We start from the raw sequence: 27,979 nt of genomic DNA on the forward strand, positions 1-27,979 counted from the left end.
CTCATTCTTCTACATGATAGCTGCCACTTGTGCCAGCACCATTTGTTGAAAATGCTGTCTTTTTTCCACTGGATGGTTTTAGCTCCCTTGTCAAAAATAAAGTGACCATAGGTGTGTGGATTCGTTTCTGGATCTTCAATTCTATTCCATTGATCTACATGTCTGTTGCTATACCAGTACCATGCAATTTTTATCACAATTGCTCTGTAGTACAGCTTTATGTCAGGCATGGTGATTCCACCAGAGGTTCTTTTATTATTGAGAATGGTTTTTGCTATCCTAGGTTTTTTATTATTCCAGATGAATTTGCAAATCTCCCTTTCTAACTCCATGAAGAATTGGGTTGGAATTTTGATGGGGATTGCATTGAATCTGTAGATTGCTTTCGGCAGGATGGCCATTTTGACTGTGTTAGTCCTGCCAATTCATGATCATGGGAGATCTTTCCATCTTCTGAGATCTTCTTCAATTTATTTCTTTAGGGATTTGAAATTCTTATCATACAGATCTTTCACTTCCTTAGTTAGAGTCAGACCAAGGTAATTTATATTATTTGTGACTATTGTTAAGGGTGTTGTTTCCCTAATTTCCTTCTCATCCAATCTGTCCTTCGTGTAGAGGAAGGCCACTGATTTGTTTGAGTTAATTTTATATCCAGCTACAGCACTGAAGCTGCTTATCAGGTTTAGGAGTTCTCTGGTGGACATTTTAGGGTCACTTACCATCATATCATCTGCAAATAATGATATTTTGACTTCTTCCTTACCAATTTGTATCCCCTTGATCTTCTTTTGTTGTGGGATTGCTCTGGCTAGGACTTCAAGTACTATATTGAATAGGTAGGAAGTGGGCAGCCTTGTCTAGTCCCTGATTTTAGTGGGATTGCTTCGAGTTTCTCTCCATTTACTTTAATGTTGGCTACTAGTTTGCTGTAGATTGCTTTTATTATGTTTAGATAGGGGCCTTGAATTCCTAGTCGTTCCAAGACTTTTATCACGAAGGGGTGTTGGATTTTGTCAAATGATTTCTCCACGTCTAATGAGATGATCATGTGGGTTTCGTCTTTGAATGGAAAAATTGCTAGACAGATACCAGGTACCAAAGTTAAATCAGGATCAGATTAACGATCTAAACAGTCCCATTTCCACTAAAGAAATAGAAGCAGTCATCAATAGTCTCCCAACCAAAAAAAGCCCAGGACCAGATGGGTTTAGTGCAGAATTCTATCAGACTTTCAAAGAAGACCTAATTCCAACTCTCCTCAAAGTATTCCACAAAATAGAAACAGAAGGTACTCTACCCAATTCATTCTATGAAGCCACAATTACTCTGATACCTAAACCACACAAAGATCCAACAAAGAAAGAGAACTTCAGACCAATTTCCCTTATGAATTTTGATGCAAAAATACTCGATAAAATCCTTGCAAACCGATTCCAAGAACACATCAAAATAATCATCCATCATGACCATGTAGGCTTTATCCCTGGGATGCAGGGATGGTTTAATATANGGAAATCCATCAATGTAATCCACTGCATAAACAAACTTCCTTTACATTCCAAATGCTATCCCCAAAGCCCCCTATACCTTCCCCTCTGCCCTGCTTTCCAACCCACCCACTCCCGCTTCCTGACCCTGGCATTCCCCTGTACTGGGGCATATGATCTTCGCAAGACCAAGCCCTTTCCTCCCAATAATGGCCGACTAGGCCATCTTCTGCTACATATGCAACTACAGACATGGTTCTGATGGGTACTGGCTAGTTCATATTGTTGTTCCTATAGGGTTGCAGACCCCTTTAGCTCCTTGAGTTCTTTCTCTAGATCCTTCATTAGGGGCCCTGTGTTCCATCCAATAGAAGACTGTGAGCAGATACTTCGCTCCTTCTTAGAATGGGGAACAATATAACAACTTTTTAATTCATCATAATTATCTAGGCTTTTATCTAGAATGCTGTATTTTATTTTATTTTATTTTATTTATTTATTTATTTATTTATTTATTTATTTATTTTGTTTTTTTGAGACAGGCTTTCTCTCTGTAGTCCTGACTGTCCTGGAACTCACTCTGTAGACTAGGCTGGCATCGAAATTAGAAATCTGCCTGCCTCTGCCTCCTGAGTGCTGGGATTAAAGGCATGTGACACCATGCCCGGCCTAAATGCTGTATTTCTTTTTTATTACTGAGTAGTTCTCTAGGAGGTAGATGTACATTTAGGGCACTTGTTTCAGGTGTTGGTGAATAAATCTGCTATAAATATTTCAGAAATACTTTTAATGATAACTATGCTTTCTTTTGGGGGAATAAAAACTATTGCAGAAGTTCATATTTTACATATAACCGAAATACCTATTAGGAATATATACAAATATTTGTATAATATATATGCATGTACACACACAAATATATTTAAAGAATCTCTCAAGACCTATTTCAGATTGAGTGAACCATTACACACTACTTTTAGCACAGTATAGATTGTTGGTGCCATTTTTTCATCTTAGACGTTCTGATAGTTACAGTATGATAACTCATGGTTTTAAACTAAATTTCTGGTAGAAAAAGATAGTAAATGTCTTTGTAAATATCCCTGTATGTTTTAATCAATGTAGACAATGTGCTCACATGCACGTACATATTCTTTTCAGTAAATGTTTCATATCCACTGTATATTTCATATCAACATTTTCCATAGTACGGTTTTCCTGTTGATTCCGGATATTAGTTTCTCATTAGAACACTGTTACAAATATTATCTTCCCATCTAAAGATTGTCTTTTTACATTTTTATATGGAATTTCATTGATAATCACTTCAAAGGTTGACAATGTTCAATTATACATTTTCTTTGGTTTATGTGGGTTTTGTGGTTCAGACACATTTTGTCTTCCTTTATATACTGAAAACTTTGTTTGTTTTTTTTCCTCTGCAAACATTTTATAGTTCTATAAGCTATTTATTTAATGTTATGCGTGTGTGTATTGTTCCTATTGAAGTCCATTTTCAATATATTTACAATTCATTTTAACATATTTACAATTTTTGTTTATTCTTTGAGAATTCTATATGTGACTAAAATGTATTCAGCCTATAACTGCCTCTACTGGGTTCCTCCACGCTGTCCCCAGAAAAATCTCCCCTTACCCCTCTCAATTTCATTACTCCTCTACTTCCTTCTTCTCCTTTGTTAATTCCTCCTCTTTCTCCTTCTCGTTCTTCCTTGCTGAGTCCAATTAATGTCTCCATTATTTGTGTGAGGCCATCCAGTGAAGCACGGTCAACGTATTAGCAGCGATGCTCATGAAGAAAACTTATTTTCTTCTCCACAGTAATACTTAAATTGAAATGGGCTTCATGAGAACTCTGTAATCCATGCTAGAATTTGAGTGATTTGATCTTTTGCAAGTCAGGGATAGGAAACCACAGATGCTGTCAAATTATTAGAGCAATGGCCCCTACCATGTCCAGATGTCTTCCTTGCACTCTTTCTACTCCTTCTTCCAAATGTTCTTTGGTATTTAGGGGAAGGATTCTGAGGTTCCTTTTCATGCTCACTGATACACATCTAGATTGATATCAATGTAGAAAGACTGTATTTATTATTATGAATTGCATGTATATAGTTCAACAATGTGCTAGATATGTTTGTGGAGCCCTATTTTATTTCTGAAGTTTCTTTTTTGCTTCTTTCACTTATGAGATCATCCCAGCACCATTGTACTCTGTCTTCACATGTTGATTTTAGTATATATGCACACTTTTGTTTATTTAAATTCATTGTGTTTGCCTGAACCATGTACAATGAAAATTTAGGTGATAATTGAATAAAGTATTAAAACAACCAAGGTTATGAAAAAGTTTTCTTTCTGTATAGAAGAATATAAAATATCAAATTTATGGCTATGAGAAAGAAAAGTTTATGATTAATCAATTCAAAGCTTGTCTCTTTAGAGCATAAATATAAAATATAAATTTAAATGTTATTTTTTTCTTTCTTTTTTCTTGGATATTTTATTTACTTACTTTTCTTCTTTTATATAATTTTTCTTTCTTTTTTCCTTTTTTATTAGATATTTTCTTTATTTACATTTCGAATTTTATCCCCTTTCCTCATTTCCCCTCTGAAAATCTCCCTATCCCCTTCCCCTTCTGCTCACTAACCCACCCACTCCTGCTTGCTTGTCCTGGAATTCCCCTATACTGGGGCATCTAGCCTTCACAAGACCAAGGCCCTCTCTTCTCATTTATGTCTCACAAGGCAATCCTCTGGTATATATGCAGCTGGAGACTTGGGTCCCTTCATGTATACTCTCTGGTTTGTGGTTTAGTCCCTGGGAGCTCTGGGGATACTGGTTGGTTCATATTGTTTTTCCTCCTATGGAGCTGCAAACCACTTCAGCTCCTTGGGTCCTTTCTTTAGTTCCTCTATTGGGGACCCTGTGCTCAGTCCAGTGGATGGCTGTGAGAATTCACTTCTGTATTTGTCAGGCACTGGCAGAGCCTCTCAGGAGACAGCTATATGCACTTGTTGGCATCCACAATAGTGTCTGGGTTTGATGACTGTATGTGGGATAGATCCCCAGGTGGGAAAGTCACTAGATGGTCTTTCCTTCAGTTTCTGCTCCAAACTTTGTCTCTGTATTTCCTCCCATGGCTATTTTGATCCCCCTTCTAAGAAGGATGGAAGTATCCACACTGTGGTCTTCCTTATTCTTGAGCTTCATGTGGTTCATGAATTGTATCCTGGGTATTCCAAACTTCTGGGCTAATATCCACTTATCAGTGAGTGCATACCATGTGTGTTCTTTTGTGATTGGGTTACCTCATTCAGGATGATATTTTCTAGTTCCACCCATTACCTAAGAACTTCATGAATTCATCATTTTTAATAGCTGCATACTGCATTTTAATTTTTGTTTGTTTTTGATATTAAAGACAACAAAATACTGTTCATGCCAGTAAAAGTTAGACTGGGAGAAGCTCTCTTACCATAACACTGAATTAATTGAACTTTCTGGATTATTTCTCAAATAAAATGGAGGATGAACAAGATGGAACTATATATATAAAGTTGATTTTTTTAATCTTAGGAATATTTTAAGTATATGGTAAGTTAGGAAGATATTTAAAAGGCTTCTTTAATTCCTCCTCATAGTACATGCCATTTTAGATTGTTACATTGCATTGGCTGAAACAAAGAGAAACATTAATTCAATACTACTAAATGAACCACCAAACTAAAGATTTTCTTTGTGATGGAACCTTGCTGAAACTGTCAGAATTTTTGAGTATTTGCATCAAATAATCACTTACTTAAAAGTTTTTCTCCCTGTTTAACACTTAGAAAACAAACCCAGCAAGATTCCTGATGATCACATTAAAAAATTTTCTTAACATATTCTGCTTGTTACTAATGATGTGTTTAAATGAATCTGAATCATTGTTTTAACCACTTGAATTGAGAGTGGCTGAGGTTTCAACAGAATCCAAAATGCTGGGTACACTTACCTTCACTTCACTCATGTCCCTGTCACCATGGATCCAGAATCTCCCAAATGTCTTAGCACACAGATTTTGAAGTTTTTGTAGCTATGTATCAATGAAATTGTATTTGATGCCCCCACTTTTTACTTCTCCAGATGAAATGTCCCATCTCCAAAGAAGCAGCTGCAGAAAATGTTTCAAGCTTGTTTATCCTTCATGTCTCTGCTCAGTCTAGCTCACTGATTTCCATCTAAACTCAACTGCTAAGTAGGACTCCTCTTATAAAACAAACAAACAAACAAACAAACAAAAAACAATGCCTGAAATGCTTCTGTCAGTAGCTTTGAAAAGATCAGCAGAAAGAAGAACACAAGCATCAGACCCAAGCATGAAGAAAGGGAATACAAACTCGGTCAGCCGGATGGCAAAGTGAGGCAGAGCCAAAAGCCCCTGGGTTTAAGAAGGAACACCTTGAATTTGTATAAACTGATGGGTCATTAAAGAGGAGCAGCATTGATCACCCAACTCTTAAAAGGAGTTTACTTTACAAACTAGGTTAATAACCCTTTTTCTTTTTATTGATTATTTTATTTAATTACATTTCAAATGCTGTCCCCATTCCTAGTCTCCTCTCTGCAAAACCCCCTCCCTCCCCTTTGCCTCTAAGAGGGTACTCCCTCACCCACCCACTCTCACCTCACCCCTCTACCATCCCCCTTTGCTGTGGGAGGAAAAAGGCCTCCATAGGACCAAGTGCCTCCCCTCCCATTGAGTCCAGATAAAGCAGTCCTCTGCTACTTACTTAGCTGGAGCTATGGATCCACCCATGTATACTCTTTGGTTGGTGGTATTGTCCCTGGGTGCTTTGAGAGGTCCACTTAGTTGATATTGTTGTTCTTCCTATGGGGTTGCAATCCCCTTCAGCTCATTCAGTCCTTCTTTATCTCTTCCACTGGGGTCCCCAGGCTCAGTCCAATGGTTGGTTATGACTGTGGGCATCTGTCTTAGTCAGGTACTGGCAGAGTCTCTGAGAGGACAGCCCTACTAGGCTCCTGTCTGCAAGCAGTTCTTGGCATCAGCAATAGTTTCCAGAGTTTGGTGTCTATGTGATGGATGCCAAGGAGGGGCAGTCTCTGGATGGCCTTTCTCTCAGTATCTTAATAATTTTTTAAAATATCTGTTTGGAAATGCATTTGAAGGGAAAGAAAAAAAGAAAGAAAGAAAGAAAGAAAGAAAGAAAGAAAGAAAGAAAGAAAGAAAGAAAGAAAGAAAGAAAGAAAGAAAGAAAAATGTATGGCTATTACTCCTACAAATGGTTGGTGTAGGGTCTCAAAAAACAAAACAAAACACAACAAAATAACAACAAGCACAATAAAAATACTTATTGTCTTTTCTGGAATTAAAAGATTAATGAATCCTCTAGGTGTCCTGGAATATGACAGTGAGAATCGATCCTAGAAAGCACAAGAGTGTGCTCTTTAAAAGACAAAGCTGCTCCATGGGAATGAAACAGCTCTGTGCTTTTTAGCCCCATTGAAAATCATTCATTAGCCTGAATGAGCTGACAAAGAATGAATCGTGTTTGTGAGGTGTGTTTTATGAAGGTTTGGTTGCTTTAAGAAAGATGGGAGCTTAGTAAAGGATGCCAAGGCCTCTTGTGGTGCTCTCGTCTTCTCTCACACGGGGAACGTTTTGTAATATTGAATGTGAACTGAAGTCATGAATCTTGATTTTATTGTCATTTCTTTCACTCAATGAGTGCATGATTTAGCAGACTTCCTACCATCCCTGTTACTGGTCTATCTTCAATAAACTGGTTATATCAGTCCTTTTCAGAGACAGGAATCATTGGCATGCAACATAGAGTCCTTTACATAATAACGGCTCCTATGAGGCCTTCAGAATGTTAGTAGCTCATCCGTTTCAATGCCCAGATTGTATACTATTTTGAATATTTTTCCTAATGTTTAACATATTATGTGAGTAACTTTTCTTGTATGTTTCTGGGACAAAATACATAAAACATGCAGCCTAAAAAAGAAAGGGTACAGTTTGGCTCACAATTTGAATATGCAGTTCATCATGGAGTAGAAGGCATGGGATGACAGCAGGTTACACTGAATAAGCATTAACCATTTAGTCGCCTCATCATTCCTGTGTTTCTGTATTCAGGAAGCAGAGATGATAAATGCTAGGGTTCAACCTGCTCTTTTCCTTTTTAGGTGGTCTGGGACTCCATCCATGAAATGGTAGCAGCTACATTTAGAGTAGGTCTTTCCACCTTAATTGATCCAGCCTAGATATGCCTTGACAAATATGTTCAGAAACATGACACCTAGGTGAGTCCTCGATCCACTCAAGCCAACAATCAGTACTAACCATCATACATATTAAACAACGTACCTAACCATATACCTTCATAAGCTTGGCTATAGATGAGAATGCACCCTTGCAACCTTTTAACATACTGTGCCATAGCATATTCCTCACACCTAAAACTTACATCCTTCTTTCTTATGTATTATCCTCATCATGTAGTGATAGGGATGCTGAACATGAGATACTTCCTACCAGCAAATTATTTGTCATATAATACACCATTGTTACCTGTAGTTCATTTTTTACATAGCAGATGCCTAGAACTTGCTCATATTCTATATTCAGCCAGACAGCTTGTGAGGAAGCCTGATTCCCTGTTATCTACTTCAAGCAAAGATGCGAATGTTTGTAAACAGTGCCAGACACATAGGTGATTCAACTAATGATTAACTGAAAAAATGCTGAAGATTTAGAATGATGTCTCTGAGATGATTGCCAAAGTTGTAGATGGAGCTTGATGTGCAAGAGAAATTTGCCTTCTCTTTGCCTCTTCACTGGAACATGTTCAAGTTAAATACACTCCTTCAGTTGACACTTAGAGCCTTACAGTTCTGAGGAAAAGCTGTGTATATGCATCTGCCTTCAAATGGAATATTCCCTTCCATAGGAAGTGTCTTCTCCTTCCATAATAAGACAAACAAATATGTTAACCTCAGATAAAATGGCTACATAGCTACGGAGCATGCACATACCCACTAGGTTACTAAAAACAGACCTTTACTTTAGACACTCAGAACTTCCTAACTGGGAGTAAGATCATAACACCTTTGAGATTAAAATTTTTACATCCTGAATGTAGCTTAATAAATAATTGACACCTTTAGCCAGATAAAGTCTAGCTATTCAGAATTCTCAGATATTTAACACACTTATATGTTGAAAACATGTGAGATGAAATTCTCAAATCCATTTTAAAATGTTCTTTCATTTATACAAAGGTTCTTTTATTCTTCCCAAATGAATATATTATTAAAAATTTATTTCTGGAATCTAACTCTGCTAGAAATTGTATTTGTTCACTCAATTAGAAAATTAAAACATTCTAAATAGGTTAATTTAGTGAAAATACATTAAGCATAAAGGAAAAGGGATAACCATGCTTAATTACTTTTATATGCTTCAAAAACACCTTTGGTGGAAGCAGTTTTCAGCTGTGGGTCTTAAAGGATTTAGTGTTACCTCTAAAAGACATGCTTTAAACTTGAGATTTAAGGATGCTTGTAACTCATGTAATAAAAAAGCTTCTCTGAATGCCACACTCCACAAACATTTACTAAGCATTGTCTTTGTATTTAACATTGGGAACACAGTGCTATAAACTAATAGATTCATTCACTGCAGGTAAAGTTCACATACACCTGTTACTTGTTTGGTTTTATTTCAATTTGTGTGTTCAGTACTTGCACTTTTAAGTGTGTTTGTGAGGCTAGAGAGATGGCTTGGTTGGTGAGAACACTTGCTGCTACTGCAGAGGGCTGCAGTTTAGTGCACATGATCTATGTCTGGCACAAAATATCTGAAGCTCTACTTCAAGAACATCAGTGCTTTGTTCTGGCCTCTGCTTCCATCGGTATCAGTGCGTGTACACTTACAAACAGAAACATCAAAACAGCCCAAATCCCAGCCTGGATGAAGATGCTCATGAAGTCCTACATCTAGCTGAAGACAACAGACAATTGGTGGCAACAATAGGAAGTGAGTCAGAGTCTACAGAATGTCATCCACAAAAAGCCACATACACTCCAGTAGATTGGTATGTAGACATGTACATAGAGGCAACTTTTGTAGTGTGGGTTAAAGGAAAAAGATCACATGATATTGGGAGTAAAATATCAGTGAGACTGGTGATGAATTAAAAGGAAGGGAATGGGGATAGATGTGACCCAAACACATTATTCACATATAAAATTTTCAAATAATGTAAAACAGAAACTATATGTTTAAATAAACTGTTGTTATAATCCTGTCATCTATATATACTAGCTAGAGATACAAGGACTTTGAAGACTAATATTCAGATTATCTCCTTTCTATTTTAGAAAAAAATGTAGTTGAGAAAAATGGAGATTTGAAATTGTATATTTACAGCTGACCACTCTTCATTTGACAAAAATACCAGGGCTCATTCTGGGGAGGAGCTAGTTCTCCTTCTCTGAGCAGGCAATGGTTACTATACTTAGTTGTCTAGAGATGAGACCTCATGAAATTTTACCGAGGCAGAGGCTATCTAATGAAAATTTAGGGTGCATACAGAGGGGTTTAGACAGTATTGCTGGAGTGAAAAAAAAAAGAGAGGGAGAATTTTTATAATTCTATATGAATGGAAAACAATAAATAAGAGAGATCATAGTTTATAAGACTAAAACACAGTTCAACAAGAATGTAAAAACATGTTTTTGTAAACTAGAACCATAAAAAAGAAACAGGATTAAAAAGTAAGTAAAGCTCTTGTCTTTTTATAACTTAGATGCTTAGAAATGCAAAGTTCTGAAAATCTTTAAGCCCAATATTTCTGGATTTTGGCAACATGCTTAATAAATTCTCATAATACTGTTTCACTTAAGATGCCAAAATGAGGAGTAGAAAACTCAGACAGAATCAAAACAGATTTGCCAGCAGATATTGAGATGTGCAATACACTGTAAATCTACATTTGGATAACATAGTTGTTAAGAGTTCAGATTTCAGTTTAGAATACCTGACCCTGATACTGAGCCTTAACTCATCTGTAAGTGCTACTAGCATTTTTCTTACTGTGTTTTTGTGAAGCATTTCCCCAAGATTTTCTGGTTCATGTGAGGTATCACTTTATGTTCAGGAAGGTCCAATCATTGGTCCATCAAGAGTAAAACATGGCCAGGGATAGTTATGAATGTGACCCAAAACAACATGGTGAATGAAAACATTATGAGATACTTATTGTCTTTTTATGTAAAACTTGATGTCTCAACTCTGTATGGAATTATAGATGACAATGTTGCGTTGCAATGTCAAGAATTTAGATACACCTAGAAATGCTGGAGGACAACCTTTATGGTGTGATCAATTAACTCTGATCCTAGCTGTATCATGTTAGACATTTTCAATATTGATTTAGATACAATACAGGTATAATGCTGTTCATATTGAAAGAAATTCATTTCTTTGAAATTTTTGTCTGTTGGCAATACTAGAAACAGCAACAGTGAAGGTATACTATGTCGTTTATTGAGTGCTCACCACAGGTCAGATAACTTTCGTGTATGATTGCTTTTAACTTTTAAATTTAAAATTTAAATTTTATTTCATTACTTTACCTTCATTTGCTTGTTTTGTGTTTTCAGATCTAGGTTGTGACGTAGTCCAGAATACCACTGGCATCTGAGGATGGTCTCTGGAACTCTCGCTCCTCTTTCCCTCACATTCTAAGTTTCTGTGATCGATCACTGTATGCCATGGCTCATTTCCTTTGTTCTCTATAATAATCATAATAACCAAGAAGAAAAGTTTTCTTTGAAATGTTGTTTTACAGAAAAGCCAAGGAATTGCCCTCCATGTAATTGCCTTCCTGGAATTTGGACCAGTGACAGATCTATCACCCAACAGCACTTAAAATTGCTGTATTATCTCGGCTTCCTCTTATGAGATGAATTTTACAGACATAATGTTACATTTTATTTTATTTTAAAATATATTACACTTGAACATAATTACAACAAAGTACATGTAGCTTCCTAATTTTCCAATTAAAAACAAACCCTAGTGTTTGTCCACACACCCATGCACAGACTAGTAGCGTCAAGTGAACTCAGTGAGCTAAAACAAAGAACTTATGAAATTGGGAGGGAAAAGTGGAGAGAGGGAGGGGAGGAGAAGGAGGGAAGTGAATGGAGATGGATCTGACCAAAACATATATATGAGTATGTCATTCTCAAAAAATAAAGATTTATAAAGACTTTGACTTGACTATAGTTAAGGCTGGAACACGCATGGCATTTTAAAGTTCCTGCTTATAGGCGCTTAAAGGACTGATTGACAAATCCACATTGCTCTGTGAACTGTAGTTCTGAGTGATTGGGAGGCAACTTTTAAATGCTAGTGCTTATTTGGATTCTTCTTGCTCTTCTTTATATTGAGCAGTCCACCCTATGGCATTACAGATCCAGTGGCTTTCCTTTCAAAACCTACTATTTTAAAAACTTTAATTTGTTCCATGAAAGATTAATACTGTAAAGTTCATCATGGGTAAATTTAAACCATGAATGCATTTGTGATCTGAATACAAAGGGCTAACACATGCTGTAGATGATAACTGGTGTTGCTGTTTATAAAACAGAAGCTAATGCTGGAAGCCCGTATCTCATTTATTGAGTGACATTTCTTTGGGTGCAGTGACTCTGATTCTATAGGTAGTCAGAGGGCTCCTGTATTCTGCCTTAGATTTAGGTGATGGAAGGCTTCATTCACTAATAAAGCCCTCAAGGGGTCTCCTAATTTTGTTTATACCTGTTGATCATTCCACACACTTAAAATTCCTTTGAGAACCAGGCATGGTGGCGCACACCTTTAATCCCAGCAGTTGGGAGGCAGAGTCAGGCGGATTTCTGAGTTCGAGGCCAGCCTGGTCTACAGAGTGAGTTCCAGGACAGCCAGGGCTACTCAGAGAAGCCCTGTCTCGAAAAACATTTTTTTTCCTTTGAGAGGGTGAGTGAAAATAAGTGTTAAGATCCTGGCTTCATTTGCCCTCCTTAGCTGCTCTCTCTTCATGGCTCTATTCCACTTCCTCTGAGGCCACTGCTGTAACATCTGTCTGCTCAAAGTTTTTTGATGACATTAAAATGATGTTTTGGGTTTTTAGGGGTTTTTTGGTGTATTTTGTCCCAAAGAGTGGGAGATTTAGAGAAGTCTATTTAGTTACAAACTACCCAGATCCCTGTAGATGTAAGAGTGATTAATTATGGAAAGAAATTATTTTAGTGTGGCATGCATCTGTCTAAATCAGGGTTTCTATTCCTGCACAAAACATAATGACCAAGAGGAAAGTTCGGGAGAAAAGGGTTTATTCACTGACACTTTTCACACTGCTATTCATCACTAAAGGAAGTCAGGGCCGGAACTCAAGCAGGGCAGGAAGCAGACGCTGATACAGAGGGCATGGAGGCAAGTTACTTACGGCCTGGTTTCCCTGGCTCACTCAGTTTGCTTGCTTATAAAACCCAAGACTACCAGCCCAGGGATGGTACCACCCACAATGGAACCTTTTCCTCAAGAAAGACTCCCTTCTCTGCAATAACTCTAGCTTGTGTCAAGTTGACACACAAAATTAGCCAGCACAGCATCCAAATTATTAAGTTTCATCTAAGAAAATTAAAGTAGACAATTAGACTGCCTAAAAGCCCCTCTAAATTTTAACAGAATAAAGTATCCTGAAATCTATAGGTGAGTATTTCCCTTTCTCCCTAACCCATTCATCTGTGACCACTCCAGATTTGACCTGGCTCAGGAGTGGGCTTTCACATCCATACTCTGGCAATATGTTGGGATTTTCTTGGCAATTTATTCAGTGTCTTAAAGGTATGCTGTTTAGTTTTCACTGTTTGTATAATAATTGTCTGTGAGTTGAAGATGGTATATTAATTAATCAAGTGCTTATACCTTTATTTGGATCATTCATCAAGTATAGAGAAACACCTTGAAAAGAACTAACCAAGGCTAAGATTGAGATGTATTATTTCAACTTTGTGTATGTTAAAATACATGCTCTATTTTCCAGAAGAGAGTAACAAGGTATAGGTATGTGAATGCAGTTCAGCAAAGTCGACTATCTGTATTTAGTGTTATGAAACTGAGGTCCACAGTTCAGTCATACTTCTCAGGTACATTGAAAAGCAAATCTATTAGTTAAGTACTGAGTTTCAGACTCTGCTCTTCTAGAATTAATTGAGAATTTGGATCATTGTTTACAATAGAGCCATTTAGACTGAGGAAGTCTAATCTTTTAAATTTCAAAAGAAATTCTAATGTCCACTGTAGAACAAATGTGCTGAAAGGGGTTTGAAGTGATCTGTACTGTGACCTAAATTTTGATTTCATCATTTGATCTGTCAAGTCTTTGTTATGCATCATTATTACCTTCAGTCAATAAGACACTAAAATTTTGATTGGTTTCTTTTAGATAGTAATAGATGTAAAAACTGAAGAACAAGAGCAGGAAAGGAAAGTTCCCTAGGTTACTCCTTTGGCCTGACAGAGAAGCACAAACATTTAGTTCAGCACTTGGAAGGCAGAGTCAAGTAGTTCTTTGAGTTTGAGGCCAGCCTGGTCTAAAGAGAATGTGTCAGGGGCTACTAAGAGAGATCCTGTAAATGTAACTTGTATTCTCCTATTCTCCTATTGTCATCTCAGAGGCTTACTGCCTCCATCTGCTAACCTATATTTAGTCTCGGAAGCTTCAGTTCTCCATATAGTCTAATCTACAATGGTTTCAGCCTCTAGACTCACTATTGAATAAACTCACAATTTGTAGTTCTTTCTGAAGTCTGGCTTGCTGGTTCTGTTCTACCTCAAGCTCCTCTCTAAGATGATGGATTCAATCTGGTTTCTCTCGAAGCCCCTGATGGAGTCGCTCTGACAATTTATTCTAATCTAGCTTCTTCTCATTCTATGGATGATTCTGTCTTCACCTGTGTCTAGCTTGTTGTCTTTCTCTGCAACCTGTCTCTGAACAGCTCTTTCAGTAAAATTGCCTCTTTCCTCTCTCTGCACTGCTTCCCTCTCCTCATGAGAGTTGGGCATATCCTATTCTATCAAATCTGTTTGTCCCTTTGTCAGCCACTCAATTAGACATCAGTTTTGAACATGGGTGTTTCCTTCTTCAAACTAACTTTACCTTCATTGTTTGGGTTTAAGTGTGTGTACTAAGGGGGTGTCTGAATTCCAGCTGGATCAGAGAGACATAGAAAAGACATCAGAGAAGCAATGTTGCTAGGTTAAAGTAGCTCTACAAGACCATGTCTTTAACTACCCCACCACAAAAAGAAATATTAAAAAAAATAAGGTTTTATGAGTTAGTCACACAGTGATGCACCTGCTTAGCCCAAAGAAAGCATTGCCTGCACCCTCTACCAGAGTTTTCCTTTTCTTCTCATCACTCTAAGGGAAGTCAATTACCAAAACAATAAGGATTGAACTGTAGTTTTCCCTACTATTTCAAGTTTTCCATGTTACATAGTCCACAAATGGAAAAGTTATGCCTAAAATTCTCACCTAATTCCCAATAATATACTCTCAGCTCTTCAACAACACAACCTGAAAGACAAATCCCTTGATGGAAACATGTCATTAGATCATAATTGAGAAAATAATTTTATATTAAATATATGATTACACAGAAGATAAACATAAATAGGAGAGAATTATAGATGCAATGAAATTACAATTTCAAACATTAAGAACATTGGAAATCTATTATAACTTCTTTCTCAAAGGAAAAATATCACAACAGCATCCAGCTTCAGGTTCCTATAATGCCATCACGAACATTTGCCTCCAATAGTTAAAGAAAACATCTGACAGGCAAACCCATTTACTCTTTGGTCAGTCATCTCCATTTTTACTTTAATTACTCTCACAGCAATAATTTGCCTCTCCCTAACCTGGGTCTAATTTTATATCATATTTATTTAGTAATTATCTTTAATCAGTCCACATTTGCATCCACTCAATATATGTATTTTAGGTTGTAATTGCCTCAGAATCAATTTTGTTTCCCTCTTCTTGAGGTTCAAATCAATAATCATTAACTAGAATCATTTCACTTAAAGCATCATTAAATTTACCAAATTAACTACTCAAATAGGTGGAACCAACACAACAAATAAGCAATTTCACAAACAGCTCTGTGTTAGTTTCAGCGTGAGTATTTATGCAAACTGATGTCTGAAGACTAAATGTAATTCTCTTCAAATGAAAGTGAGGCGTGCTCTGCTTACCACATTTCATTCTTACCAGAACCAAAGTACATTGTCACAATGTTAACCACATTTCACACATGTGGTAACTAAGACTTGCAGAACCAAGGAGGTGATGCTGTGCTCTCTTAAGAGCATTGCCTCAGAAGAGGCAGGAGGTTCACTAATACCATTATGAATTTTAACATTTAGCATCTGATTGATAACAAGTCAATTTTTCCCATAAGAAAACAATAGTTATGCTATTCATTAGCTAATAAATAATATGTATCTAATGGGAATTTACTTGATTATGATGTTAACACTAGATTTTTTCATCAGTCTTTGCTGAACTTTGCTGGAATCAGTCATTCCCATAATGATTTTCAAGTGGGATCATCTAATCCTATCATTTGCTTCAGTTTTATTAGCCTCCATGGAAGCACACTCTTTCCCCAAGATTGTCTGAGTATCCATTTCAATACTTTTATATTAGTGATGTTTCAGGAATTCCTATTTTACTTAGAAGAAAAATCCTTACTAACCATTTAAAATTCACCAGATTTTGTCTAGAAGATCTGCTTCAAGATGGGCTCTGAATCTGTTTTATATGGTCCCCAAGTGCTCCCACAGTTCAGCATGCCCTGATAGTCTTGTATTTTCTTCTGTCTCAGGACAGACTCAGCCATTTCTGTTCATGGAGACCTAGCTCTCAATATTGAAAATCAACCATTTGGGCACTCTATCCTCACAATGACTCATGTATCATTCATTGTATGTGTGCCTTTTCAAAAATGTGGGAGGACAAATACACGTGCCTGTGTTCACCTGTTTAATTCTATATTTTACACGTCTGTATCTTCCTGGAGTGTTGCTCATAATGACATTTTAATTACATTCAGCAAAGTCTTCCCATGATCTTAAGTCATGTCATATATGAGTAATGCAATATGAAATATATTTTGAGTTCTTCAATAAACTTTCTTGCTGGTTCATTACCTTCTTATGCCATCAAACTCTTAAGCATAAATTTGAGATCCATAGTTTCTTCTATATACACTGGTATGTGGTGTGAAAATTCAAATAAAGGAAAGTAATAAGATGAGAGAAAAGAAAATTTCACGAAGAAGCATGTAGAAAAAAAATCCATTTTGAAATTTTAGCCTTAGAACCCTATCAACAAGCACTAGACTATTAGATTGAGACTGGTCTTCTAATGCCACTGCCATGGGCTTTGTATATTGTGTGCATCAGCTACAAGCTAAGCATTTAGTGATAAGAGAAGATGGACCAGTCAGAAATGTTGCTTCCAAATATCCAATGTTAACCCCATAAGTGCGGTAACTCAAAATGACCCCTTAAGTGTTGTATACTGACCTCAACAGATACAAGTCCAAATCTTGGCTACTCAACTAGTCTAATTTGTTTTAACCTACTGTTCTTAACAAGCTGATTAGTCACAAATCAGCTTCAAAGTTTCTATGCAGGTACTAGAAATCAAGCTAAAGTGCTAAACTTCATTTCTGAACCAATTTTTATTTAATTTTTATTACATTTATTTAGTGTGGTTCTCTCTCTCTCTCTCTCTCTCTCTCTCTCTCTCTCTCTCTCTCTCTCTCTCTCTCTCTCTGTGTGTGTGTGTGTGTGTGTGTGTGTGTATGCACATGCATGCGTGTGCACAATTTCATGTCAAAATGTAAATGTGAAGGTCAGAAAAGAACTTGCAGGAGGTGATTCTTTCTATTATGCGTACCATTGAAATTGACTTTAGGTTTTCTAGCTTAGCTACAAGCCTTTACCTGCTGATCCAGCTTTCTAACTCCCACCATTTTAAACAAAAATGCATGCCTTACCTCTTCTGTTGGTTGAAGAACTAGTGGAAGCTAATGCCAAGAAAATGAAAGAAACAAACATTCTTTAGTTATATGTGAGGCACAGGGATGCAAATATTGGTAGCACTGTCTGATTCACTATACCGTTGGTCTTTTTTATTGATGAGCTTTTCTCCCTTAGAGTCCACCAACAACAACTTGTCAAAATAGTAGACAGAAATTATCTGCACTGAAAGTGTAGTACTGGTTTTATTTTTATTAGAAATTCAGTAAGTACTTTGATTCATGTATTATTTACATTGTATTTGACAGTTCCTAACTTACATATAATAATACGTATGAGTTAGTGCAAATGATATAAAATCACTATACAGTCTTATATAAGGAGTTTAAACATCTAAGGATGTTGATACCTATGGGGAAATGTGTCCAAGAAGCTTCTTTCTGCATGGATCCTAGGAGACACATGCTATAGTGACTGTGTGATCTATATGTTATAGGAACCAATTTAATTAACCATTAGTAATATGTCTTTTAAACTAATATCTCTCTGACAATTAAATATCAATGTAATGCTTATATACAGGCTATTACATACACACTGAGGATGATCAACAACTCATAGTAATCACAGAAAAATTTCAGGCATCGTTTACCAAGGTCATAGCACTATTTGAAACTTAGAAATCATTATTTAGAAAACCCAGTAAATAAGTGTGTGCTGCCCTCAGAAGATAACAGCATGCATGAGAACACAGAACAAGAAAAGTTGACAATGTATTTATGAATAATAAAGCTTACTGATATGACTATAGTTCAGACTCTATAGTCACCATGAATGGAAGGATAGACACAGCTGTATTTGCTGTGCTGGATTTCTTTCTTAGTATTATGATGAACTAACAAGAACCATATTACTTCATAGGATTATGTCATGGTCACTGTACTGTTACATGTAAACCAATAATTTATCATGTAGAAATGCATGAACATCCAAGTTTGGACTAAGGTATTGTTATCAATTCTGTATATCATCTTTTTGGTAAATAGGACTTAAAACTTATTTTATCCTCTGGCTGTATATTTTAATAATACACAGGAGCTTTTCATTCATAGGAATTTGAGAATGGTTGAATAGGAATTTGGTAGAGAGATTGCTAATACAAGATATTTGTTTGATCATAGAATTAAGATTGGTTGAATTTAGATCTTAATTTAGGGACTGGAAAAGCTCCTGAGGCCTGATGAGCTCTGTATAATGTTTACTTAGCACTTAACAATATCTGCAGAGGTTTCAGCTTCAACTTTGAAAGTGGTATTCTCTAAGCACTGACAGTGTTTCAGATTCAGAGTGACTATACAATAACATTTTACCAGCCAGAAAAATATACAATTGAGGCTGAAAATCATCAAAAAAATAAGTATAAATGTTTTAGATTATCTCCCAGGATCCTAATGGGCAGGAACAAGAGTTAAATGGCTGAAATGCCTTGTCTCACCCTCTTTTCTTTCATCTTGCTTCATGGCCAGTGAGCCATTTCAGTTCTCTAGCCTCCAATTAAGACTATACAGCTATCATAGTTCTAGGATTGCCCCCTTTCCCTAAGGCATGATTTCCACAGTGATGATGGAATTTCATTTAAGGAATCTAATCTTACTGTTTCATAATACCCACAAAGTTTGCAGTCTCTACCAGCAACCTCAGAACATTTCTGTCACTCCAAAGGAAACCTTTAGCCCATTAACATGCACTCTCCGTGGTCCTTGGAAACCACTAATTTACTTATCATTTCTGTGGGATGGACTGTTCTGAACATTTCAAGAAAATGAGATGATATAAAATGCCCTGCTGTTTTCTTAAATCTTTTCTGTTTCATAAGTGTCTCTTAACCTTTTCAGCACAGCCATGCAAATCTATATTATGCTCTTCCTTCTACATATATTTAAGCTCTTTCAGACAACAGATTTTGATCAAACTCTTTCCTTTCCTCCAACTCCTTTCAGATTCTAACTACTTCCCTACACACTCAATAGCACTCCCACCACACTCACCATCTCTCTCCCTTCATCTCTATTGACAGCTTCTTGTTCAAATTCAAATCTCAACGACAGATTTTTCTTATGCACTTTTGTCAATCTTCAGGTTTGTTTGTTTGTTTGTTTGTTTGTTTACTTTTAGGTTCTTGCTTCACCTGCTCCCACTATTTATGCCACATAATCTAGTCATATAGCTCATTGCAGCTGCACTCCACTTTAGTCTGGCCTCAGATAGGTGGCCCACTCTCTCATCATTCACTCCTTACGTTGTACACATTGACAGAGTCTTTTAGTATTTTGACTAATATTGTTATAATTCTTTCTCTAAAGGTTGGATGGGTATGCATGGGTTACTGATCTTTAATAAATATAGGACTATTCACATTATACAATTTTTATTCAATGTTTTGATAGTTTGTGACTATCAAGAAACAGAATGCCTCAGATGTCCAGTCACTGTGTAACAAATTTATTCATAAAAGGCCTTCTAATGGAAACACTTAGATCAGTCTTTTGTATAATGGCTGGTTTACCTAACAAATTATATGACATTGCATTCTTCATATCAGATATTGTCTTGTTTGACCTAACTGGCTGGCCATAGTTAGCTTCAAGAGACTGTAAAAAAAAAATGCATTTTTTCTGTAGATAGTTATAAACATGGCTAAAATTACAGGAGTCTGTCTTATTTTGATTTTTATTGTTAACATAGCACTCTATATTAAAAGACAGATTGTCTACCCCAGTTTGTTCCTTGTTCACTCAGACATCATGTGTAAATTGCCTCCTCCATCTTGGCTATATTTAATATGCATCCAAAGTGAGCCCTTGAAATCTAATGTTGTTACTTCATGAGCCCTAATCTCATGAACCCTGGACAATGAAGGCTCACTTCCATCAAGGCCAGCTGTAGTTTTCATGATCAAATGACCCCAAATAAACCCTAAATGAGACACTGAGGCAAAAGTGATATTGCAATGAGGAAATTTTTTATTAATTTAATTCAAAGAATACTAGATAATGATTAGGTTTCCATTATCATTTCAAGGTTTATAAAAATATAGAAAGATTATCTTAATTTTGATTGCCAGTATGATGAGATTTTTATGAATTATCTTTCAAAACATTCAGCTATTTTTCTATTGCTTTTCTGTTTCTGGTTTGTGTTTTAGATTATTTCAGCTTATAACTTTCATTTGCCTTGGATTTGTTTATTCTATTGCTTACTTTTAAGCTAGAATTTGGGGCAATGATGTAAGGTTCATCATTCTTTACCAACTAAGCACTTGATGCTATAATTTTAAATTTAAGCCCTTATTTAATTAAGTCTCATAAAATTCACTAGGTCAATATTTTATTTTTTTAATTTTTAAATATTTTTATGATTCTTTTTCTTAGATTATTTTATTATTTACACTCCAGTCATTGCCCCTCTGCCAGTCTCCCCTCCACAGTTCCTCATCCCACTCCTCCTCCCCCTTGTCTGCAAGAGGGTGATCTCCCCACCAGCTCTTCCCTTTCCCTGAGGCCTCAAATCTCTTGAGGATTAAGAAATCTTCTCCCAGTAAGACCAGACAAAGCAGGCCTCTGCTATATATGTGCCAGGAACCTTTAACTGCCCATGTGTGCTCCTTGATGGTGGCTCAGTTTCTGGGAACTCTCTGGGGTCTGGGTTAGTTGAGCCTGCTGGTTTTCTTATGGGGTCACCCTCCCCTTCAGCTTCTTCAATCCTTTCCCTAATTCAACCATAGGTTTCCCCTGCTTCTGCCCATTGGTTGAGTGTAAGTATCTGCATCTCTCTTAGTCAGTTGCTGGTAGAGCCTCTAAGATGACAGCCATAATAGGCTCTTGTATGTAAGCAAATAATGGAATAAGTAATAGTGTCTGGCCTTGATGCCCTCTCACCCCCTATGAAATGGATTCCAATTTGTGCTGGTCATTAGATTACTTTTTCTTCTGTCTCTTCTCCATTTTTGTCCCTGCAGTTCTTTTAGATGGGAACAATTCTGGGTCAGAAATGTTGATTTTGGATTGGTAACCCAGTCCCTCCATTTGAAGCATTTGAGGCCTTGTCTATCTACTAGGGGTAGACTCTTAAAGTTTCCTCTCCCCAGTGTTGGGCATTTGAGCTAAGGTCACCCCATTGAGACTTGAGAGTCTCTTACCTCCCAGGTCTCTGGCTGTGAATTCTTTCTTTAGCTATGTACCTCCTTTTTAAAATGTTTTGTTTTGTTGGGTTTTTGGAGGTTCACTTCTTGAGTTTTTCATAGGTTTTGGATACTAGCCCTCTATCAGATATAGGGTTAGTGAAGTTTTTTTCCCCAAACTGTAGATAGATAATTTGTCCTATTAACTGTGATTTTTGGCTTACAGAAGCCTTTCAGTTTCATGAGGTCCCTTTTATCAATTTTTGATCTTAGAGCCTGAGCCAAGTGTGCTCTGTTCAGGAAATTTCTCACTATGCCAGTGAGTTTAAGGCTATTATGCACTTTCTCTTCTAATAGATTCAGTATATCTGGTTTAATGGTTGAGGTCCTTGTTCCATTTCGACTTGAGATTTGTGCAGGATGATATATGTAGACCTATTTTCATTCTCCTACATACAGACCACCAGTTAGACCAGCACCATTCATTGAAGATGCTTTCTTTTTTCCACTGTATGTTTTTGGCTTTTTTGTCATAGATCAAGTGTCCATAGTTGTGTGTGTTTAACTCTGGTTCTTAGATTCTATTGCATTGATCAACCTGTCTGTCTCTGTGCCAGTGGAATATGGATTTTATTATTATTGCTTTGTAATACAGCTTGAAGTCTGGGATGGTGATTCTCCCAGAAGATCTTTTATTGTTGAAAATTGTTTTGGCTCTCCCTGGTTTTTATTTTTCCATATGAAGTTGAGAATTTCTCTTTCCGTGTTTGTAAAGAATTGTGGTGGGGTTTTGATGGAGTTTGTGTTCAATCTTTAAGTTGCTTTTAGCAAGATGTCCATTTTCACTGCATTAATCCATGAGCATGGGAGGTCTTTCCATCTCCTGAGGTCTTCTTTGATTTCTTTTTTCAGGGATTTGAAGTTCTTATCATAGAGATCTTTCACTTGATTGGTAAGCGTTACCAGAAGATATTTGTGGCTATTATGTAAAGGGTTTTGTTTCCCTAATTTCTTTTTTAGTGTGTTTATTATTTGTATAAAGGAAGGCTACTGATTTGTTTGAGTTAATTTTATATCCAGCCTTTACACTGAAGAAATGTCTATCTTTGCCACTGAATTGTGTTTCTTGTATGCAGCAAAATGCTGAATCCTCTTATGTATCCAGTCTGGTAGCTTGTGTCTTTCTTGAGGAAATGAGTCCATCAATGTTGAGAGATATTAAAAATGGATGATTGTTAGTTTCTATTATTATGGCTGTAGGTGGTATCATGTGGGTATAATTCTCTTCTTTTGTTGTTTTTTTTTCTTGAAATGTTTAATTTCTTGTGTTTTCTTGTGGGTAGTTACACTCCTTTTCTTGGAGATTTCCTTCCAGTATCCTCTGGAGGGCTGGATTAGTAGAAAACTATTGTTTAAATGTTGTTTTTTCATGGAATATCTTGGTTTCTCCATTTTGGTGACTGAGAGTTTTGCTGTATATAATGTCCTTGGCTGGCATTTGTGTTCTATTAGGATCTGGATGACATCTGTTCAGGATCTGCTTTTTCTGGTCTCTGTTGATAAGTCTGGTGTATTTTGATGGGTCTGCCTTTATATGTTACTTGGCCTTTTTCCTTTACAACTTTTAATATTCTTTCTTTGTTTTGTCCATTTTGTGTTTTGATTATTATGTGATGAGAGGACTTTCTTTTCTGTTCCAGTCTGTTCAGTATTCTGTAAGTTTCTTGCACATTTTTGGTCATCTCTCTACATTAGAGAAGTTTTCTTCTATGATTTTGTTGAAGATTATTTCTAGACCTTTGAGCTGGAATTCTTCAACTTCTTCTATTCCTATTATTCTTAGGTTTGAACTTTTCATTGTGTCCTAAGTTTCCTGGATATTTTGAGTTAGGAGCTTTTCACACTTTGCATTTTCTTTGACTGATGTCATAATATGTTCTATGTTATGTTCTAGGCCTGAGGTTCTCTCTTCTATCGCTTGAATTCTGTTAGTGCTGCTTCTATGCTTGTATCTGTAGCTCCTGATCTTTTCCCTAAGTTGTCCTTCTCCATATTTGCCTCCATTTCTGTTTTCTTTAATGTTTCCATTTCCATTTTTAGTTCTTGGACAGTTCTGTTCAATTCTTTCTCCTGCTTGATTGTATTTCCCTGTAAATGTTTATGTTGTTGTTTCTTCTTCTTCTTCTTCTTCTTCTTCTTCTTCTTCTTCTTCTTCTTCTTCTTCTTCTTCTTCTTCTTCTTCTTCTTCTTTATGTGCTTCTACCTGTTTGCATGTGTTTTCCTGTATTTCTTTAAGGGATTTCTTTATATCCTCCTTAAAGGACTCTATCATCTTCATGAGATGGGATTTTAGGTCATTAGCTTGATTTTTAGGTGTGTTAGGGTACCCAGAGCTTGCTATATAAGAACTGGGATCCTTTGGTGCCAAAGTGCATTGTGTTCTGTTGCTTATGATCTTGTGCTTGCCTCTCACCATCTCCTTATTTCTGATATGAACTGGCCTGGGGGTCTCTGACTGGAGCTAGTTTCCTTGGAGGTATGTAGAACTCTGTGATGTTGGTTAGAACTGGTCTCTTTTTATGTAGTCAGTGCTGTCTCTGATTAGGATTCTCACCTATGTCTCTGGTTAGAGCAGGTCTTCTGTGTTCCTGGTTACTGTAGACCTCCTGGGAGGAAGATAGACTGTAGTGTGTGGGAGAGTACAGGGCTAGATGAAATGGCCTGGGGGCAGGGGGAAGCAGATTGAAAGGAAGGTGGAGCTTTGGAGCAGGGGTAGGTCAGCTGGGCTCTGTGGGTGTTCTAGCTTTTGGTGGAATATGGGTGAGATTCTCACCTGTGTCTTTGGTTACTGTGAACATCCTGGGAGGCATGAAGCCTGTAGGATGTGGGCAGGTATCATAGGCAACTCATCTGGTCCTGATGGGGCAACAGCCTGGAAGGAATGTCATGTCAATATTTTCAAACCATTCAGTTTTATTTCTTGAGATTTCCTTTCTTATTTCTGGATTATTTATATCATTATTATTTGTGTATTATTTAATTTTCAAATGTTTCAGACTTTCCCAGGTTTTTTTTGTTTTCGTTTCTAAGTAAATTACATTATGATCTGATGATCCATTTAGTATGACTTTTAGTTTTGTAAGTTGATACACTGCTGAATCTCACAGTATGACCCATTGTGGTACATTTGAGAACACTATGTATTGGACATTTTTAATACATTTTCCATAAAAATGAAATTAGGTCAAGATGGTCACACATGTTCATAAGGTCTTCCCTTCACTTCCTGACACTTTGGTCACTTGTTCTGCCAGCTAGTTATCGAGAAAGAATATTGATGAGTCTAATTTAGTATCATCTCATGTATTTATCATGTATTTAGTGTGTATTTATCTCCCTTAGAACTAACAAATTTTGATTTATTTTGAGATCATGATTTATTTTTCTTTGCCTGCACCTCCCAATTCCCAAGATGATAAGCATGCATGTACCATGTCTGGCCTCAAGAGGCTTCTAAAAGACAAAAGCATGATAGAAAATGATGAATGGTAGTAACCATATTCTATCAGCAAAGCATCACTTGACATCATGAAACTGTCCTGTGGGACAGTTTGGGGTATTCAATTCCTAGCGGGCTTCCTTGAATGACCTCCAATCCAGAATCAAGACAAAAAATTCATTTCACAGACTGACTTAGAGGGAAACAAATGCATAGTCTCTGCCTGAAGTCTCAGGAAAACTCTTAGAATCAGTGGTGCAAAGAGGTACAATGGCAGAAATCCAATTGCAGGTTTCTCTTGCTACTTCTTCCTGCTACCTCTCTCCTTGAGTGCCAAGCGGATGACAGTACCACTAGCCATTTTGAAGTAAGCCAGGGAGTTGGAATCCTTGATGAAGATGCCTTCATACTGTAGTTTCTGCTTCCCCCGAAGGCACTTTGATGACAGAGACCTGGTCTGTGAATGAGAGAGTAAAGGCCAGCCCCTGCTCATTCAGCTTCCATTCTGATCCTGCATATTGGGTACCTACATTTTGATGGATACTGAACCCTCATTCTTGTGCAGGAATTCTTCCTCAGTCAGGAGGCTGTCCTAGGTCTTTAGTTTCTTGCATGATAGCTCATCATCCATAGGAGATAGGTGGTTTACAGGAGGCATTGGAGCTGGGACTGGGACTAGAGCCAGAGGTGGGGCAGGAACAAAGGGTGTTGGCTCAATCATGGTAGGTGAGCAGGGTGCTGAAATGTGAGATACTACAGGAGGCATAGGTACCAGGTTGATCATGGGTTTGTGGATGATGGGTGGCATAGGCGTGATCACTGAGTCTGGGGGAAGCTGGATCACAGATGCCATAGGTGGCTGAGTCATGACAGGTACTGAAGATACAACAGTGGTAAGGACTGGAGGTGTTATAGCATGTGGCTGGGTCAGAGATGTGATAGGATATGCTGAGCAGAGGATATTGGCGGCTGAAGATGGAGGCAGTGTCTGCTGAGGGATTTCATTGGGCTAGCTAGGGCCAATCTTTCCTTAGTGTCATCTTCTAGTACCAGACCCTTGGCCTTATGGATGGCCTTAATCTGCTCCTGGAGGGTGTTGTTGGCCTGGGAAGGCTAATGGGTCCTGACCATGCTGCCTGACTAGCCATCCCTAGTCACCTTTTCCTCCAGCTTCTGGATCTCCTCTTCACCAATCTTCCTACCAAAGCCTGACTCTTCTACCCCAAAGATGTCAGGACATCACACAACCAACTGTTTTAAGCTGCTCTCAATATCCAGACCTGGTGCATAAACTTCATAATCACTATGTATGTTTTTCTCAAATGGAGAGATCCCACTACTACAGCCAGCAAGGTTCAAGAATCCCAATGTGCATGTGTTCTTGCATTTTGCTGGTAGGAATCTTCTCCCCAGTGATGGGGGATATAAGATACTGATCAAGAGCAGGAGCTGGAGGAAGGGGTTGATAAGCATTGGGATCTTAGTCCTTTCACAAAATGACTTGATTTGGAGTTGGAGGCAGAAGTGGAGGTATGGGTGTTTCTGGGGGTAGAGGCACTTTCTTTCCTTCTTCTTCATCATCTGAACCAGTCCAACTAATACAGCAATGGGCAGCTGTGAATAGGAAGTCCTAGGATCTAGTAGTTGCTCAGTCCCATGAGGTCAGTCGTTTAAGTTGGTCTTTTATAGAAATAGATTCCAATAGATATGCTGGCAAGTAAGTGCAAGCAGTTGAAGAAGAGTGAATCTTTATTCTTACAATATCCATAAGTAGGCCTCCAGCAGAAGGTGTGGCTCAGAATAAAGGTATGTACCACCACTCCTGGATCTAAAAACTTGATTTGTTCCAGGCTTACCTTGAACTCAGAGATCAGTTTGCCTCAGTCTCCTGAAATTAAATGTATGTACTACCTTGCCTGGGCCTAAGATCTTCATGGTCACTATGCCTCAAGATCTTCATGTCAAGATCCAGGTCAGAAACTGTCTTTCAGCCTCAAGATCTGCATCACAGGTGTGCCCTCCATTTCTGGATTGTAATGTCTTGAAGTATTCTGAGTACTTTTTGCATTGTTGGGTGTGTAAACTGTTTCTACATCGTCACATAAACAGTGATCTAATTGATATCTTGGCTCATAAAGTGATTGGCTTTCAGGACTTTTTCACAAATAAGAGAATTATGCTATACATGTTAGGTACTGTATAAATGTTAGAAATGGCATAATAAAATTAACAGTATATTTTTTCTTTCTGCTTTGTTCATTACAATCCAAGAAATATTCATGGACAGCAATATCATTAATTATTGTTGTAGCGTAAATTAGTTGTTTCTATAAAGAGCTACAGTATAGATTCTGTTGGAGACACAACCTCTACGATGCTGCTCATTTTGTGGTTATCACAGGGGCAACCAAGGGTTATCACAACTTGACTGTATATCTGTGTTAAATCAAATGGTTGTAGACATTTAAAGGTGTATTGAGTGTACTTTGATATAATTAATAGTGAGGGTAAAGAATTTGGACTTTTATTCATCAATGCTTTCTTTTATCTCTTTCTGTAATTTAAATTTTCTTTTATTTACTTAAACTCACAGCATTGCTGTTATAATATAATTAAGTATCATACAAATGAACTGAGTACAAAACCCCCACATTATTTAAAAAATGTATT

General features: G+C 37.2%; 1 protein-coding gene and 1 pseudogene across 9 annotated transcripts in view; one reads left to right on the forward strand and one right to left on the reverse strand.

Moving 5' to 3' along the window:
* The window catches only part of Grm5 (glutamate metabotropic receptor 5), a 477,051-nt gene that overhangs the window by 83,612 nt on the left and 365,460 nt on the right, over window positions 1-27,979 (forward strand). The window lies entirely within an intron of this gene.
* Window positions 25,611-27,694, reverse strand: LOC110328814 (annotated as a pseudogene).

The sequence above is a fragment of the Mus pahari genome, chromosome 1 (genome assembly GCF_900095145.1).
Source record: "Mus pahari chromosome 1, PAHARI_EIJ_v1.1, whole genome shotgun sequence".
NCBI classification, from domain to species: Eukaryota; Metazoa; Chordata; class Mammalia; order Rodentia; family Muridae; genus Mus; species Mus pahari.